Source organism: Physeter macrocephalus, chromosome 19 (assembly GCF_002837175.3).
Source record: "Physeter macrocephalus isolate SW-GA chromosome 19, ASM283717v5, whole genome shotgun sequence".
Classification (NCBI taxonomy): Eukaryota; Metazoa; Chordata; class Mammalia; order Artiodactyla; family Physeteridae; genus Physeter; species Physeter macrocephalus.
In genome coordinates, this window is record NC_041232.1 from 47,449,681 (window position 1) to 47,465,065 (window position 15,385).

Here is a 15,385-nt window from a genome sequence, read left to right on the forward strand (position 1 = left end):
GCCATGGCCGCTGAGCCTGCGCGTCCGGAGCCTGCGCGTCCGGAGCCTGTGCTCCGCAACGGGAGAGGCCGCAGCAGAGGGAGGCCCGCGTACCACAAAAAAAAAAAAAAAAAAAAAAAAAATAATAATTATGCCATTGTTTTAGATAACCTGGGCCGGAGAAGACAGTTGGGAGAGGAAAGCGAAGGGTGGGTCTGGAGACAGAGGCCACCTCCCACCAGCCAGAGTACAGAGCTAGACTCATCTGTCCCTTCCTTTTCTGGCTTTACTGCCATCAGACATCTTCTCCGCTTTATTTGCTGTGATTCCCCTTCTCCCCATTCCCTTCCTTCTTCTGAACATGGGATTTCCTGACTTCACATTCCTGCTGCTTCAAGGCACCTAGCACGTGGGATAGTAACATCCAGCCTGTGTGTTGGTGAAAAGAAGAAATGGGGGAAGGGAAGGGGAAGAAAGAAAGATGGGAAAGACTAGCTGATGAGAGATGGTGGGTAAAGCATCTGGTCACTTTCATGCAGCAGGACTCTTGGGCAAATTGCCGCGTGCGACCTGGAGCCTCTCCTTCCATTCTCATCTGTGAGTTTTCTCAGAAGGCAAAAGATTATAAAAATCATTCCACTTTGTTAAGAAACACCAACAGACCATATTCTGAACTATTTACTATCTACGTCATTGCTCTACAACATCATAAAGCGTGCAGATCATTCAGTCATGTCAGGGTGCCTCTGCGGTAGCCTACACCTGCATCTACCATTGGAGGGGATGCCAGTCTGAGGATTCTGCCTTCAACTGTAGTTTCCTTGGCTTTAGGAGAAATTCTGTGACACAATATTCCAGAAAATTACCAACTTGGAAAACAGAAGATTCCAGGTTTTCCCATTTCTGGGGTGTTTTTGGTTTTGTTTTCAGTACGCAGGCCTCTCACTGTTGTGGCCTCTCCCATTGCGGAGCACAAGCTCCAGATGCGCAGGCTCAGCGGCCATGGCTCACGGGCCCAGCCGCTGCACGGCATATGGGATCTTCCCGGACCAGGGCACGAACTCGTGTCCCCTGCATCGGCAGGCGGAATCTCAACCACTGCGCCACCAGGGAAGCCCCATTTCTGGGTTTTTAATCAACCAAAAACAAGAGGCAGTGTTAGCAGCCCAAGGTTCAAGGCTACTCTGTTACTAACCAGCTGCTTAATCTTGGACACTCACTTTACCCCTCTGGTCCTCACCATCCTCCTCTGTAAAACAACTTCTGGCACAAATGTCTATTTTTTCAACATTTCTTATAGTAGATGAAAACCAAAGTTCTGAGTTGAGTATTACAAATCGTTCTTAGTGGATGAACGGATTTGTAAAACACCATATGTTCTAGATCTGCCCATTCTGTTTCTGTAATAAACATGTACGTGTGAGTTGCTTAGTTAAATAAAAGTGTATTTTCTCATTGCAGATAAGTGAGATTTACCAGTCCCTGGATGAAACGCTTGGAAAGTCTTTAAATGCCAGAGTTGACTGCCATTTCAAAGAAAAGAAAATAGATGGTTTTGAAAAGTTCATGCTGTTTCTTCATTGAATTTTAGGTGAGTGAGTCTGAGACAAGAAATTTAAGATGGACATTGAGCTATTTCCCCTTAAAGTGTTTCTCTTCTTTGCATGAAAAGAAAATGGGGTTCAATATAACGAGCATTTTATACTTTTAATGAGGTGCCAGATAGTGAAAGACTTAGTTTCTGTGCCTTTTGTTTATTTTTTTTTTTAATTATCAGAAACCATCTTGAATGATGAGGTGTAAGATACAGAGATGACCTTGACATCTTTTGCTGATTTCTGTTAAGCAGATGCGGTAATGCTTCTTTCTATTCTACAGGTCATCAAGTTTTTAAATATATAACAGTATTTAATAGCAAAGTAATAAGCCAAAATGAGCTAAGACCATGTTTTAATGACATAAATGAGAGAAAAATTTAATGGTGATAATGACAGTTTAATCATTACAGGTCTGGGTGTGAGATAAGGCTAACATTTCAGAGGCTGCCCACCGGGAGATCTCATATTGCTTAATTTAAGGTAGGGCATGGTTTAGGTTAGGTGTGGTTTTCAAACTGCTGTGCACAATTAAGCACGCACATGTGCTCACACGCTAAGCTTTGTTTTCCTGATCATGAGCTAGATGGATATATATTTTTTACATCACCATACATAATTACCCTTCCATGCTACAAAAGACATGAGCGTACAAATTGGTACTTTACTATTAGTCTGCAATATGCCACTGTCATTTCTCAGTAGAACAGAGAGGAATAGAGGAATTGAGTGGTGGTCTTATTGAGGAAATTGTGTGACTTTTTCCACCTCCTCCTGAGTCCTGTTTTCAAAGTGTGGCTTTATTATCTACTTTAAAGAATGGTGATTTCCAGAACATCAGAATGTACCTCTGTTCACAATTCTGAATAAAACAATGCAACTGACAGAGCATTGACCATTGTCTAAATCTAATCCAAAAAGACAGTGATGACTCCTTTCTACCTTTTATTAACTTCAAAGTGAAGGTGGATTATTGTCTCATCATCTTAAGGGTCTGTAAATTGGGTTTATTGCGGTCATATGTGGAACTAAAATGGTGATTTCATTTATTAACAAGATATTTGTTGAATGTAATTCCCAGGAGCTAAACTTAATGCCCTTTAAAAATATCAGTAAATCAATTTGCCTAGTGTAACATTGCTCCGGAGGAGAAAATGAAAATGGAAAACTTATTTTCTTAACTTACTTAACTCTCAGCTTTCCACTGTGCCGGTCTGTGCCTGTTTTTAACTTCACGTCCACTCCTTGCCCTGCTCCTATTCTGCTGATTCCTTGGGGGCTGACCCCTAGAGGCTGGGTTTTCCAGCCCCTAAACCCACCCCCTGTTGCCTCTAGCTTCCCCCAGTGACCTTGAACTCTGAGCTCCAGTAATGTCACCTCTTCCCTCTGTCCCTTGAGACTTGTGGGTAGTGGTGTCTGTGGCTTCCTGCTGGTACTAACCTCCAGGTTGATATGCTGTCCTCAGTTTAGCTTCTCAATTCTTCCATCATCTGTATAACCATTTTCCTGTATTAAATTCCATCTGTTTTAAATATTTAGACTGTTTTCTCTTTTCTTGGTTAGATCCTAACCGACCCATCAGTGCTTCATTAATTTCTCCCAAAATTATTGGAAGAAAAGTGAACAGGGATTACTTGCTTCTCCCAAGGAAAATAAATGATTCTCAGGAAAGAAAATTTTAAGTTAAATGTAAAGCTGGATATTTTTACACTGAAAAAAACTTAACCTAATATATTTAAAGCCATATTCTAAGCTATACAATATTGCAGCATTAACTTGTTAGTGTTAACAGAGTCTTTGTCAGTATTCCCATTTTGCGTATCAAATTAATGGGAAGATTTTTTAAATTCTCAGATATGCACCAAATATGAGTTTTACTTTTCTAATATTCGCATTTCACAACCTTCTGTACGACCAATATAAGAACTTCATAGGGCATCAGTCTCATTCCTACATTCACATTTAAATCTCAGGCTTCAGATTTATTTTATTATGGATCTGATCACTGTCTTTCAGTAATGGTTGTTTGCTATTTGAAGATCCCTTATGGTCTGAACATTTCCCATGTCCCTTAATAAAAACTGAATATATTGGAAAGCAAAGTGATGAGGATGCCAAAGTCTGTCTTTTTTGACAGGTAAACAATTCACCACTGCCCAACAATCGCACTCACTCTAAAGGGCTTCCTGGATATTAAAGATGCTTTGTACTTAATCATTTTGGCACTTCACTTGGTTATTTTAAATGCTAGTGCCTCGCTATTTTCATTTCCTTCTCATTTATTTATGTAGACATTTTCCTTTTCAATCTTTTCTCAGAGGTCATGATGACTGCTCATCTGTCCATTTTAATGTATTGTGGGTACACTCACAAGGACATGGTGTCCCTCCTACCAACAAATTTTCATCTGTTCCACCAATGTAAATGTTAAACCTGCAATGCCTAACTGAGAATCCTTTTAGACAATGTGAAAATGAGGTCATGAGCAGAATTTCTTGGACCCCTTCATAACCGAAAATTGGGAGACACAGGGATGTGTAGCTTAATGGTATGGTTTAAAATGCAGTATATAACTGGTGTTCTCACATCTTCCTTAGTTTGGTACAACACCAAAAATTCTAATCATTCACATTTCTCTCTAGTTTATGGAAATGAGGCTTTATAAAGTCATATTCAGAAAAAATATTCTTGGGAAGAGAAATATACCCATGAATAATGCATACTACATTACACATAAGTCGAATGAATTAGCAAGGAAGAAACTCCTGAGACAGTGATGCAAACACTCAGCTTCTGAGAGTTTGGTACACATAAGTGGGCAGAGACTACTGAAATCATCTCACTAACTTTGTAATACTGCCTGGTGGGTCAAGGGGAACACCCATCATAAAAGTTAACTCAGGCTGAACATACCTTAATGTCATATTGGAGGAGGGGGTAGGAGAAGTGGAATTATTAGTCCTGAAACTAATGAGCAACATTATGAATAGATATTTTAAATCACTGGTACCCAAAGAGTTATAGAAAGTGCTTTAACCAAGATATAGTCGTAGTACTTCTGCTGAACCACAGAATATGATGTTGGAAAAATCAAGTGCAATCCATCTGTTAAGAGAAATCATCTGTTATCCTCATCTTTGTTTTACCAAGTCCAAGCTCTTACTGCTCACTGCACAACAGGCCAATTAATTGAAAGACAAGTTATTGGGACAAGGAGTAATGACTTTATTTGGAAAGCTGGCAGACCAAGAAGATGGTGGACTCGTGTGCCAAAGAACTATCTTGCCTGAGTTAGAATTCAGGCTTCTTTTATACTAAAAGGGGAGGCAGTAAAGTCAAACATTTCCTGGTTCTGGTCAGCCAGATGTGTTAATTTCTTCCTCCCTGCAGTCATTCACAGGTGGGCCTAGTCAGGATGTTTCTTGTGAGCTAAACAAAGGTATCTTAGCTTAACACTCATTACCTGGGAAGAAGGGTTCCCAGAAATGGGCCATTATGTATAATTTAAGCTTATAGACAGCATCCTTTTAGTGATTAACTTGTAATAGTATACAAAAGTTGTTCCCTATTATATTTGCATCCCTGGAAACAAGCACAGTGCTTGGCACACTATACATAATTTCTAAACAAACAATTGGTGAATAAGGACATAGGCACAAAGCAATTGCTGGTTAATGCTTACTGAGTTCCTACTTTATACCAAACACTGTTTTGTATGAACATATACTTCATTTCATGCTTAAACAAATCTATAAGTAATATTATCATCTCCTTTTTTAAAGATGAGGAAACTAGGGCCCAGGAAGGTTAAATAACTTGCCTGAGGTTCAGTAAACGGGGGTGAAAATTCAAATCCAGGCAGTCTGGCTTAGAGCCTGAGCACTTAATTATTATGCTGCACTGTCTCTTGTGTAATATAGTCATCAAATAACTTTAAAACACAGAAGCAACATAGTTTATTATCTTAAAATATATGTCATTCTAGAATAAACCTGTATTAAGAAATCTTGCTCAAATCTCTAACAGCCTCACTTTGAACACAAATTCCCTCTTTTCAGTGTTCCTAATCTCCTTTCCTTTTAAAACATGACTGCCTAAATCAACTTCCTAATTGACATTCAGATCTCATCATTTCCATTCTTTAATGGTTTGTCCTGATGTTAATATTTTAAAACCCTATTGCTCTTTCATGCCATTTGCTTAATGGAAGAATGTATAATCTTGAGCAGCAAGTTACTTAAGCTCTCTGAGCTTCACATTCCCCACCTGAAAAGATATATCTGATTTGTTATGAAGACTAGAAAATAATATCCATGAAACGACAAAGTACAGTTCCTGGTATGTAATAGGTACCCAGCAGAACAGCAGCTGATCTAGTTAACCTCACCCACTTCAATCTCGAAGTTAGTGTTGGCTGCCCCATCAACTGCAGAGCAAAATCTTCCTCCTGTATTCCTTAGCATGTCATAATAGAAGCACAACAGACCCCTTGAGTCTCAGCACCTGCCTTTGTTCCTCATCAGTTGACCTTTGCTAACATGGGGGTGATCTGCCTTCTCTGAGCCATGCTCTTTGTGCCTTCACTTTTGCTCATGCTGGTTCTTCTGCCTAGACGTTCCTCACATCCATACCCCCCTCCAAATCCCCCCTCACCCACAAGCACACATGCACTCTTCAGAGACTTGGAATATCTTAGTCATCTTTCAAGATCCACCACCTCTATCGGTATTATGGGTTCAGTGAAGTCATTGATAAACTCCTCCTGGCTCAACCATTATCAGTCCTATCTCTGAATTCACATAGCCCTTTGGACCATTTCTAGGAGATCAGCTCCTGTTGTAGACAAGAGAAAGAAAAGCCATCTCATTCAGTCACTCACAGTCTCATGTAATTCCTCATGTTATCTGTCCATCTTCCCTTTGAAATTTTCGTCAAGGACAAGTACCAAGTTTTTTGGTTAGTATTTGAATCTTCTTTACCAAGCTCAGAGTAGTCCTTTTTGGTTTTGAATAAAGCATGAAGGGTCATATTTTGAGAAAAGTTTGAGTGTTTTTAGTGTGGTGAAGATTCTAATACTTCGCCCAGCCATTACAACAAAAGAGGAGCTCTCCATCAGGGGAAAGGGGACCTTATAGGGAGGATCTGTACCATTCTGTGCCAAGCACCAAAACCGATGCTCCACAAACATTATCTTATTTAATTTTCATAACAACCCTTCAAACTGCCTATTATTTCCCCTCTTATTTAGACAAAAACTAGGATTCCAAGAGTTAAGGTAAATTGCTAATGTCATATTTCTGGTAAGTGGCAGGACAAGAATGTTAAGTCATATCTTTCTACTGCAGCAAATTGCCACTCTAAAAGAGCTTTCCAGTTTAATCCTATAAGAAGAATATGTTTGTAACATAATGCTAGAATTTTCCATTTAAAATATCCCTGAGGGTAAGCTATTTATAAGTCCACAAATCTTTTTTTCATGGCAAATAAGTTTATGTTTAGGTTGGTGCTAAAAATAGCACTATTTCTGTTCAACAAGAGTTTAAAAGATATAGCACCTTGTGGTTCTGACACCTATTTGTGCAAAAACCTCATTTATTAATGTGAGCATAAGTCTGGAAATGATGTCTAAAGCTGTAGACTGATAGAATTTGGGGGCTAAATGTTATGTCGAATCACCACTAGAACTGGGGACTTTTTAAGGCAAGGATTTCTCTTCCTTTTTTCTCCTTAAGAATATTTATGAAATGAATATTTATAACTAATTATGAAAGGATTTGTATTGGAGGCGAAATAAAAATTTCTCTAGACATAATGACACTATTAGCACTCCTTAAGAGAGTACGTAAACTTGTTCTGAATTTTTTAAAATCATATGATTCAAATACCATGTATAATATAAGAATAATAACTGATATGAAATAAAACTCCAAGTTTTAAAAAAAAGGAAAGACAAATATGATATCACTTATATGTGGAATCTAAAAAATGATACAAATGAACTTATTTACAAAACAGAAATAGATTCACAGACAGAAAACAAACTTATGGTTACCAAAGGGCAAAGGTGGGTAGGGATAAATTAGGAGTTTGGGATTAACATATACACACTACCATATATAAAATAGGTAAAGAACAAGAACATACAGTATAGCACAGGGAACTATATTCAGTATCTTACAATAACCTATAATGGAAAAGAATCTGAAAAAGAATATATATCTACACATATATATGTATATAACTGAATCACTTTGTTTACACCTGAAACTAGCACAACATTGTAAATTGCAAAAAATCAGTATCCAGAGAAGGGTTCCTGGGTTCCTTCTTTTTCTTTTTTTTTTTTTTTTTGCGGTACGCGGGCCTCTCACTGTTGCGGCCTCGCCCGTTGCGGAGCACAGGCTCAGGACGCACAGGCTCAGCGGCCATGGCTCACGGGCCCAGCCGCTCCGCGGCATGTGGGATCTTCCCGGACCGGGGCACGAACCCGTGTCGCCTGCATCGGCAGGCGGACTCTCAGCCACTGCGCCACCAGGGAAGCCCAGGGTTCCTTCTTTTTGTGAAAAATCCTAATGATTCTTATGCCACATTTATACCTATAATGATCATTCATTTATTCATTTGTAATTTAAATATATATTACACATCTCTTATGTTCCCTGACCCTGTGCTAGGAACCTGGTAGCCTGCGACAAATAAGGTATAATTCTTCTGAGTAATATTCTAGTTAGACTTGCCACAGATTATATCTTAGCACTGTAGAATTTCAGCATCATAGGGGATATTTTAGATTGTCTAACCTAGACCCCTGTTCTTGTCCGTTCAGGCTACAATAACATAATACCAGAGACTATGCAGTTTATAAAAGACGGAAATTTATTTCTCACAGTTCTGCAGTCTGAGAAGTACAAGATCAAGACACCAGCATGGTCAAGCTCTGGTGAGGGCCTATTTCCTGCTTCATAGTAGGTGCTTTGTCTCCTGTCCTTATATGCAAAAGAGCCTAGGAACTCTGTTAGGCCTTTTTATAAAAGCACTAATCTCATTCACGAGGGCCCCACCCTCATGACCTAATCACCTCCTGAAGTCCCCACATCTAATACCATCACATTGGGCATTAGGATTTCAACATATGAATTTTGGGGGGACACAAACATTCAGACCACAGCAACCCCTTAATTTTACATTGAGGAAGTTGAGACCCAGAAAAGTTAAGTAATACCCCCAATATCAGCAGCAAAGCCACACCTAGGACCTATCTGAGTCTCTTAACCACCTAGCTGCTCTCCTCCATGAAACAAACAAGCCAATATTCCTATATTCTTGATCTTATTTTCCCCCAAGAGAAGTTTCCACATGTAAGGAAAGAAGACTGAGGAAATAAGCTTGATTTGGGTTTTATTTATAATACGTAGAAGTAGGGTTACTATTCATCAAGGACTTACTGAGAATTAACTAAATATCAGGAGCTTTGCTAGGTGCTGGACATCTGGCTAAGCAAAACCAGAAATGTCTTCCTGGCCCACATCTTGCTTACTGTCTTCTATGCATGTGTGTGAAACCGCAGCATAAAAGCCCTAAATTGCCCTTTAATGGGAATCTCAAAACAGGCCAACTGATGGCAGGCATAACGTGATGCCAAACAATGGCAACTAAAGTGATTGTAACATATTCACTGTAAAATAATGCAGTGCATAAGTACATTATATATAAAAACAAAAGATACTTTTCTGTGTCTTTGGCTTACTGCTGTTAAATGGATAACTTAACATTCCAGAAGTGAAAAATAAGTTTTTAAAAATACGAGCATATGTGCTGTGCTGATCTTTGAGTAATATAAATATGTAATATCTTAGAAAAAATAAGAATTCTATTCTCAATTCCAGATTATGTCCCTGCCTATTGGGTTATCTTTTGTTGGTTGATTTTCCCAGAAGTTTGCAGAATGCTATTTATCTTTACATAAGTATGATTTGAAAAATTGTGATCATCACAAGAATGGATGGAACAATGTTTTCCTGTCAAAAAACTAAGGATTATGATGTTTACAAAAGTTAATAACAATGTGCTTTAATACTAGTATATTCTTATGAGTGTTTATTGTTTAACTTGCATTTTAATCATCAATTGATTCTTTTGTAACTTTCAAAATCTGACTTTTAAATCTGTACAGCATTTATTTTAGCAAAATCTTAAACTGTGAATCTGATAGTTCCAAATCATCAAAGCAGTTGAATAAGGTAGTTCTCTATTCTGTCAATTCCTAACAATTCTGTAACCATGAGCTAGAAATTTTACTGTTTATGTATCTAATATGCTTTCAGACTCAGATAAACACTTGCCATAATCTTTCTTCCAATTCTAGGTGCATAGATAAGTAAGGTGGCTGTCTTTTTCTAAAAACATGTTTTTATCATTATACCATTCCTTCCTAATATATATGAACAAGTCCTAGAACCACATGGTTTCCTTTCTGAAGTTGAATTTCTTCCCAGAGTAGTAGCAGCCACAAAAGGCCCATAGGGGGAGAAAAAAGCCTACCACTATCCAGATAAGACTACATTCTTTTTTTTTTTTTATATAGAAGTGTAGTTGATTTACAGTGTGTTACTCTCTGCTATACTGCAAAGTGACTCAGTTATACACATAGATCCATTCTTTCTTATGTTCTTTTCCATTATGTTTTATCGCAGGATATTGAATATAATTCCCTGTGCTATACAGTAGGATCTTGTTGTTTATCCATTCTAAATGTAATAGTTTGCATCTACTGACCCCAAACTCCCAGTCCATCCCTCTCCCTTGACAACCACAAGTCTGTTCTCTAGGTCTGTGAGTCTGTCTCTGTTTCATAGGTAGGTTCATTTGTGCCATATTTTAGATTCCACATATAAGTGATTATCGTATGGTATTTGCAGACAAGACTACATTCTTACCATTGAGCCATAGCAAATGAGCCTCTCATGACCTCAGTTCAATAGGCCCCCCTGATTTAGTGCCCCCCCACCTCAATTCATATACCTCCTACACGGCCGACAATGCCACCTTGAGTAATACAAAGCATGCCACCACCTCAAACCCTGCCACATTGCCACAATACTTTGAATTCTCTCTTAGAAAGAAACTTTTGCAGACATTAGGCACAATGATAAGATAACCCTAATATAAAAACCTTCCTAGTTTCTCCTGGAGTCTCCCTTCCTACAGTACAAGGAGTGAAAGGGCCTGAGAAGCAGGGTTTGTAAACCCCTGTCCTAAACTCGGTTCTTAACCAGAATTCCTCCAGCCGATAAAAAGAACTCTGAGATTTTCCATATCATCCAGCTCTGAGGCTGTGGTGTGTAGGGCTGTCCCCTTGTAAGCACGAAGGCTTTTCAGGAAAATAGTGTTAATCCACTTTCTGAAAGATAGTAAAGGCCCTCCTCGTATTTTGTCTTACATAATAACAAAGATAATCTTCTAGTTCAGCTCATGAGTGCCTTCTCATTAAAATACTCCCAGCTATCCACCCTACATTTGGTAGTGTATATATGTCCCTGCCACTCTCTCATTTCGTCACAGCTTACCCTTCCCCCTCCCCATATCCTCAAGTCCATGCTCTAGTAGGTCTGTGTTTTATTGGGTAAGCTGTGATGAAGTGAGAGAGTGGCATGGACATATATACACTACCAAACGTAGGGTGGATAGCTAGTGGGAAGCAGCCGCATGGCACAGGGAGATCAGCTAGGTGGTTTGTGACCACCTAGAGGGGTGGGATAGGGAGGGTGGGAGGGAGGGAGACGCAAGAGGGAAGAGATATGGGAACATATGTATATGTATAACTGATTCACTTTGTTGTAAAGCAGAAACTAACACACCATTGTAAAGCAATTATACTCCAATAAAGATGTTAAAAAAATACTCATATCCCTTTCATACTCACACGTAGAGTCCACGCTTAATGTATACTTACTGCAATGAGCTGCAGTTGCCTGGTAACCAGTGGAGGTGTATCCGAGAGTCTGAAGAACATGAATGAATAACTGAACCATTGACAGTAGTTTCAGCTGGGTGACCCACACCTTAATTCTGCACTATCCGTCCCAGACATTTCTGATGGGCTGGTGGAACAGTAGCTTTCTCAGAAGTAGCTCATTAAATCATGAAAGTGAGAATTAGCATTTAATGTAACGTTCCTTTCTGTGGTCTGAGAGGGGTTCAGAGAATGACCATAGAAACAAAGAGACTGGATCTCAACATCTTTGATATAGTTTTTACAGGATACAGAATGAAATGTCTACTAGGGCTCACACTCTCAAACAGGTTTTTCTGAATGCTTGTGATTCTGTTTGATCAGTTTTGGAAGGAAACGATTTCAGCATTTATTCCATTCTTTGATAATATTACCTTTTCCAAGTTGAATTTTTTTCTTATAGTTTTTATTTTTTCGCCAGCTTTCCTGAGATATGAGTGACAAATAAAAATTGTATATATTTAATATACAATATGATTTTTTAAAGATGTACAATATAATGGTTTAATATACATATGCATTGGGAAATGCTTACCACAATCTAGTTAGTTAATACATCCATCACCTCACAGAGTTACTATTTTTTTGTGTGTGTGGTGAGAACACTTAAGATCTACTCTGTTGGAAACAGACTCACAGACATAGAGAAGAGATTTATGGTTGCCAAGGGGGAGGGGGGTTGAGAGAGGGGTGGACTGGGAGTTTGGGATTAGCAGATGCAAACTATTATATATAGAATGGATAAACAACAAGATCCTACTGTATAGCACAGAGAACTATATTCAATATTCTTTGATAAACCATAATGGAAAAGAATATGAAAAAGAATGTATATATATGTATAACTGAATCACTTTGCTGTACAGCAAAAACCAACACAACATTGTAAATCAACTATACATCAATAAATTTTTTTAAAAAGATCCACTCTGTTGGCAAATTTCAAGTATACAATACAGTATTATTAAATGTACATTAGATCTCCAGGACTTATTCATCTTATAACTGAAAGTCCAAGTTGAATTTTTAAGGATTCATTTCTCCCCCTGTTGAAAGTCCATTGTTTTAAAAAGCAGCACAGAAGCAAAGGGAAAGTGGACTTTTAGCGGTTGGTGAAATTAACCCATAAAATAAAACATACCTGATACATTTTGAAGAAAACACCACCAACAACTCAAAGGTCATCCACATAACACCGTTCTGTTCTAACTGGGCTGCTTCCTTGTATGCCTGGGGACTTAAACCCCAGGGTAAAATACTGCCCCTTGAGTATTTTACTCAAGTAAATAGGAGAGGGGACATTCTAATTTTATGAAGGCAGCAATTACTAAACAATTGAGTTGAAAGCAAAATTAGCATGAATTTTTAAGGGGAAAAATCAGACATCAAGGAAATGCTAGCGTTGGAAAGTGATTCTGCCGTCAGACCCCACCCTCACGTCCTGCTATTCCTTCACCTTCCTGTGCCCATGGAGAGGGAAATCTGAAGTACACCAGACAAGATACACACTTCAGTGCTTAGAAAGAAGGATGATTTTTTACTTAAATAGGAAAAATGTCACTAGTCATAACAAAGCCATTTGTGTGGACTGTGTCCTATATGTAGACAGGACAGAAAGTCATCTACCTCTGTTTCTGAAGAGGTGTACAAAGACCTGCCCACCTGACTCTAAAGCAGTGGTTCTCAGCCAGGGGCCTGAGGGTGTGGAGGGCTATTAGCATCTAGTGAGTGGAAGCCAGGATGCAGCCAAATGTGCTACAATGCTCAGAACAGTCTCTTAAAGGAAAGAATTTATCTGCCCCCAAATGTCAATAGTGCCAAAATTCAGAAATATTAAGAGCCACGGTACTGTGTACCAGGCTCCACATTAGGTACTCCATATGTTATCTATTTAATAATCACCACCATTCCACTAGCTAGGTACTAGTATCATCCTCACTTTTAGATGATGAAATTGAGGCTCAGAAGGTTAAGAAAGTTGTTCAAGGCCATGCAGTCAGCAAGCAGTGTACCCTGAATTCAAAGTAGACGAGATTCCAAAGATCTGCTCCTCTCAGCCCACTATGCTCCTCTGTTCGGAATGCCTACATCAGCCGCCTTCTGTGCTCTGTGAAACTGTGTGTCCAGAGGGTCCCTATTAAAAACGCATGTGTGTCATCTGGGCAGGCTGACAAGATGGTGAATCATGGCTCTTTGTCCATCCCCACAGTCTAGAGTGAATTGCCTGGGTGCTAGGGATGTGGACTGGACCAGAGGAGATGATGATGTTAAAAGGGGAGACAAAAGGTTCCTGAAAAAGGAAATTTCACTTTAAAAAGTCTCTCTTTGGAAGATAACTGGTGGGGAAGATGGGATCCCAGGACAGAACTTGGGGTATAGAAAAGGGCAACTGTGCACCGTAGATCTGACGGTATGAAATAGAGTATCTGAGGAAGCAAGCATCTCATTCTAAAGGAGATGACAGGCTAATTTCTCCTGTTGCAGAAGCTACCTGGCCTCCCCCTCAGTGAATCTGAGCTACCAGAAGAGGAAGGGCAGCTGTTAGGCCGGGGCAGGGCAGCACCCCCAGGAAATGTCAGTAATCACCAGACAGGAAGCAAACAATTCACTTTAGCCAACACTTGGGGAAGAAAGAACCCCATCATCTGTAGAATGTGAAAAGAAAACACAGTTGTGATTCACAATTCCCTCAACCTAGTCCTTCACACAATCTAGCATCTGCTGCTTTTCAGGACTTCTGGGATGGCCGTCTGAGTCCTGTACTTTTTCAGGCTCTTCCTGGGCCTTAACTCGCCACTCACTCAGCCTGTGCACCAGCCAAACAGAATCATTCGCTGTTTCCTCATCCACCAAATTTTTCTTTTCTCCCTGAGTCTCTTTTTTGAGTGAAGAGACCTTAGCTTGTAGAAGAATTCCTTAGCTTGTAGCTGTGAGACTCCAACCTCTGCTTCTGTCTTCACATGGTCTTCTGTGTAGCCAACACTTGGGGAAGAAAGAACCCCATCATCTGTAGAATGTGAAAAGAAAACACAGTTGTGATTCACAATTCCCTCAACCTAGTCCTTCACACAATCTAGCATCTGCTGCTTTTCAGGACTTCTGGGATGGCCGTCTGAGTCCTGTACTTTTTCAGGCTCTTCCTGGGCCTTAACTCGCCACTCACTCAGCCTGTGCACCAGCCAAACAGAATCATTCGCTGTTTCCTCATCCACCAAATTTTTCTTTTCTCCCTGAGTCTCTTTTTTGAGTGAAGAGACCTTAGCTTGTAGAAGAATTCCTTAGCTTGTAGCTGTGAGACTCCAACCTCTGCTTCTGTCTTCACATGGTCTTCTGTGTGTGTGTGTGTGTCTCTCCATCCTTTCCTCTTCTTTTTTTTTTGAAGAGACAGAGATTGATCATTTATTTATTCAACAAGTATTTATTGAGCATTTACTATATGACAGCACTCATATAGGAACTTGGGATAAATCATTGAACAAAACGGATGCATATCTCTGATTTTGTTGAGTATTCCTTCTAGTGCTGTGTTGAAGACAAGATCAAATCTTACTTTAGGACAATCCTGGGCTTTCCAGTTTTGTGCTGATAAATTATTAATTTTGTTTAAATGAGTTTGTATTGTATTATTCTGCTCTTGATTCCTTCTAGTGTAGTTTTCATTTCAGTTACTGTATTGTTCATCTCTGTTTGTTTCTTCTTTAATTCTTCTAGATCTTTGTTAAAGATTTCTTGCATCTTCTCGATCTTTGCCTCCATTCTTTTCCCAAGGTCCTGGATCATCTTCACTATCATTATTCTG

The 15,385-nt window shown here is 39.3% G+C and overlaps 1 protein-coding gene across 24 annotated transcripts in view; it reads left to right on the top strand.

Annotated features, from left to right (window-relative positions):
- DTNA (dystrobrevin alpha) overlaps positions 1-15,385 on the top strand; it is a 390,047-nt gene that overhangs the window by 175,539 nt on the left and 199,123 nt on the right. For 16 of the 24 annotated variants that reach the window (XM_028480005.2, XM_028480009.2, XM_028480017.2 and 13 more), the window contains one exon: positions 1,441-1,570. The exons of 2 other annotated variants lie outside the window; for them this stretch is intronic. The gene's annotated coding sequence lies outside the window, so the exon portion shown is untranslated. Of the gene's footprint in view, positions 1-1,440; positions 1,571-1,987; positions 2,058-8,400; positions 8,544-15,385 lie in introns of all 24 variants that reach the window. 6 more of the 24 variants (XM_028480002.2, XM_028480000.2, XM_028480006.2 and 3 more) reach the window with 5 other exon arrangements.